The sequence below is a fragment of the Canis aureus genome, chromosome 11 (assembly GCF_053574225.1).
Source record: "Canis aureus isolate CA01 chromosome 11, VMU_Caureus_v.1.0, whole genome shotgun sequence".
Classification (NCBI taxonomy): domain Eukaryota; kingdom Metazoa; phylum Chordata; class Mammalia; order Carnivora; family Canidae; genus Canis; species Canis aureus.
This window is the reverse complement of record NC_135621.1, coordinates 28,435,698-28,440,079: the sequence shown is the minus strand read 5'-3', so window position 1 is coordinate 28,440,079 and position 4,382 is coordinate 28,435,698.

The following is a 4,382-nucleotide window of genomic DNA, read 5'->3' as shown; positions in this document are numbered from 1 at the left end:
GGAGGGTCAAAGAATTTGTGGCCCTAGTTCATCTGCCACCCTAATTTATTTTTGCTCCTCGGCAGTGAGATCCTTTAGGTGAAAGAACACGTGCTATTGGATCCCAAGGGGTTTTAGAGACCTGACACAGAGTGGTGTCACATGTGTGTTGAATGAACAGCTAGATGAATTCAGTACATAGGCTCAGAGCTAACTAGACCTGTGGGCACCTCCTTCATCCCTTCCTTGAGAAAAGAATGAGATTGCTGTGTACTTTCTTTAGACAGTTGAAGCATGCTGCTAAGCCTCCAGAAAGATCACAGTAGCAAATTTTTAAGATTATAATTCTGCTGGGATTCATACACTCAGATCCGATGAATGCATTGGATCTCTCTGCCCAGACAACTCCATGCCGTCACAGGAAACAGACCTAACACCTCCCATACCAAAGCAGCCTCAAGGGGGCAGGAGAGAAGGAGCAAAGGCAAGCCCGGCTCAGCCTGGACTGAGGACTCAAATTACTGTGCAGCTCTAGGGTTGCAAAATCTTGACCTGCAAAGAACAGTCTGGCTTCCTCCTGTGGGCCTTCCATTAACAGGGAACACATAAACACAAATGGTAGGAGAGGAGGGTGTGTCTATAACCTGCTAGGTGGTTTTTGATGTGTTTTGTTTTGTTTTTGTTTGTTTGTTTTGCAATGCTAGGTGTTAAGTGCAGCTTCATGGGGGACCCTGGACACCTACCCATCTTTTATAACTTTGTGCTTCTAAGAAAATGCCTACACAACCTGCTGTACATACCTCCCTAGAAAACCAATGGGGTCAGGAAGGCCAACAATGTTTACTAAGCTCCTTCTTTGTATCAAGCACAATTCTAAGCACATTTTGTGCATTCTCTCATTTAATCCTGACAATAATCCTCAGGTTTTTTTTTTTTTTTTAAGATCTTATTTACTTATTTGAGAGAGAGAGAGGGAAGGAAGGAGAGCATGAACAGAGGGGGAAAAACAGAGGGAGAGGGATAAGCAGACTCCCTGCTGAGCAGGGAGCTTAACTGGCTGAGCCACCCAGGCGCCCCCTCAGGTTTACTTATAATAAAGTACTATTCGGGATGCCTGGGTGGCTCAGTGGTTGAGCTGTCTGCCTTTAGCTCAGAGAGTGATCCCGGGGTCCAGGGATCAAGTCCTATGTTAGGCTCCCTGCAAGGAGCCTGCTTCTCCCTCTGCCTCTCTCACTGTGTCTCTCATGAATAAATAAGTAAAATCTTAAAAAAAAAAAGTACTATGCTTATTTCCATTTTTCATATTAGGAAACAGGCCCAGAGGGCTAAAGCCATTTGCCCAAGGTGACTCAATGACTATCAGACGGAACCAGGACTTCCACCCAAGAATATCTCCGTCTGCAGCTCAGGTTCCTAAATACCACCCTTTCTGAGATTTAAATCCATTGGTGTCATCAGATCTTAATGCTGGAAGGGTTAGAAACAGTCTCTAAATTTTTCACTCCTTATGCTCCCATGCCTAGCACAAAGCCTTAGGTGTGCTTTGAAGGTGGGCTTCAAATAAAGATTTGTTGAGAGGTGCCTGGGTGGCTCAGCCTGTTGAGCATCTGCCTTTGGCTCTGGTCATGATCCCAGAGTCCCAGATGGAGCCCTACAAGGGGCTCCCTGCTCAGCGGAGAGTCTGCTTCTCCCTCTCCCCTGGCCTCTCCCTTGACCACGTATGCACTTTCTCCATAAATAAAATCTTTTTAAAAAATTAAAAAATAAAAGATTTACTGAATAAGTGAATGAATATTACTTAGTGATTCCACCCATCACACCCAGATTTATTCCCCACTTAAAAAATGTGTATAAATCATATACAGTGAAAGTCGCCCTTTTTTATGGACAAACATATATTGTCAATCATATGTATAACCATCATCACAAACAAGATATAAAATGATTCCATCATCCCCCAATTTTCCCATGCTCCTAACTAGTAAATCCTCAAACATGCCCTCCAGCCACACTTCTAGTCCCTAGCAACCATTGATCTGTTTTCTGTTCCTATAGTTTTGCTTTTGCAAAAAGGGCACATAAAAGGAACCATACGGTCTGTAGCCTTTTGAGCTTGGCCTCTTTTACTTAATATAACACATGTCATTGAGCATATCAATTGTTCATTCCTTTTTATTCCTGGGTAGGATCCCACCGCATGCAGTGTTCCGCAATTTGTTTATACATTCTCCAGTTGAGGGACATTTGAGTTGTTTCCAAATTTTAGCTATTACAGATAAAGCCGCTATAAGCATTCTTATGCAGGGTTTTTCTGTGTGAACATAACTTTAAATTTCTCTAGGGTAAATACCTAGGAGGGGGGGTTACAGGGTCACATGGTAAATGTATAAGCTACCTATAGAAGAAGCTGATAACCTGTTCTCCTAAGTGGCTATACCATTTCGTATTTTCACCAGCAAGGTACAAGAGTTCCAGTTGTTCCAAATCCTCTTTAGCCCTTGATAGTGTCAAATTAAAAATTTTAACCATTTTAATAGGTATGTGGAAGTACCTTATCCTGATTTCAATTTACATTTCCCTAATTCATGATGATGGGCATCTTTTCATGTGCTTAGTTGCCCTTTGTATATCTTTTTTGGTGAAATGTATCTATTCAAGTCTTTCACCCATTTTCTAAAAAGCAGATTTTTCTTATTGTTGACTTTGTAGAGTTCTTTATATATTTGGGAGCAAAATCTTTTTTTTTTTTTTTTTAAGATTTATTTATTTATTTTAGGGAGTGAGAGAGCACAAGCACAGGGAAGGGCAGAGGGAGGGGAAAACTTTAGCCAACTCCTTCCGGAGCTGGAAGCCCAATGCTGAACTTGATCTCAGGACCCTGAGGAGGTCATGACCTGAGCCCAAAACAAGAGTTGGATGCTTAACCAACTGTGCCACCCAAGGGCCTTTGGGATTTAAATTATTTATCAGATGTATGCTTTGTAAAAATTTTCTTCCAGATCGTAGTTTGCCTTCATTCATTTTTGTAACAGTGACTTTTGAAGAGCAGTTCTTAATTTTTTTAAAAAATATTTTATTTATTTATTCATGAGAGACAGAGAGAGAGGCGCAGACACACAGGCAGAGGTAGGAGCAGGCCCCATCCAGGGAGCAAGATGCGGGACTCGATCCTGGGACTCCAGGATCACACCCCCTGGGCTGAAGGCAGGCGCTAAACCACTGAGCCACCCAGGGATCCCCCAAGCAGTTCTAAATTTTGATGAAGCTCAATTGATTAATTGTTTTCTCTTATGGATCATGCTCCACATTATACCTAAGAACTCTTTGCCCAACCCCAAATCACACAAATTTCTCTCATGTTTTCTTCTAGAAGTTTTATACAATCATAGCAGCTACGTCATGAGGTTGCTGTATCAAATGGGAGCACAGGGCCTGGCCCAGAACTGACCCTCAGTACACAGAGCCTAAGATGGACGTTTGCCTAGGTGATACTTGGAAGAAGTGCCTCACACCCACCACACACTTCCTCTGCACAGACCTATGTCCTTTCATCAGAGAATGACAAGACAGCAGCAAAACACATCCTTCTCCAACCCGATCCTGGAACCAAGGAAGGTCCCTGGACCACCGAGAGAGGCGGTTAGGACTACAGGTCATGGGAAGAGCCAGACCCAGAGGGTGTAACCAGCCCTCCTCTAGCCGGTCTGCTCCCATGACCCCTGGAGGCCTAGCCCAAATTGTGATGTGGTTCTGGGGACTAGGGTCTACTTCTTGAGAACCTACTGTGTGCCAGACCATTGGCTCCAACAGGGAACGAGACAGAACCCACCGAAGAGCAGAAGAAAACAATGAACAAATAAATACATAATTAGTGAATTAAGGAAAAGGATGGGGGGGGGTCCATACGTCCAATAAAAAATCTGCTGCCCTTCCTCAGCCTCCGCCTCTGTGCCAGGTGTCTCGGGCCCTCCAGGCTGGGGATGGGGGTGCGCAGACACAGGCGCCCGTGTGATGTCAGCCTAAAAGCCAGGTGGAAAGGTCCTGGGGAGGTGGGGGCTGCGCTTTGGGGGGTTATTCATTCTCGGTCATTCATTCAGTCGAGAAATCTGCATGCTGCGCGGGAAGACAAACGAGGCCCCCGCTGCTACGCTGGGGGGCACCCAGCGGTACGCACCGAGGGGCTGGGACGCCGCTATTTGGGGCGCGCCCCTCCCCACCCCGCCCCCGGCTCCGCGGAGGTCGCGGCGCTAGCGACGAGCGCGCCCCCCGCCCGGCCCCAGCACGCGCGCCCCCGCGAACCAGCGCGCGCCCCCCGCCCGCGGCCCCGCGCCCCCCGCGCACGACGCCCCCTGGCGGGGGCCCTGGGCGACGCCGGCCGCGCGAGGCGGGGAGGGGGCGGGGGC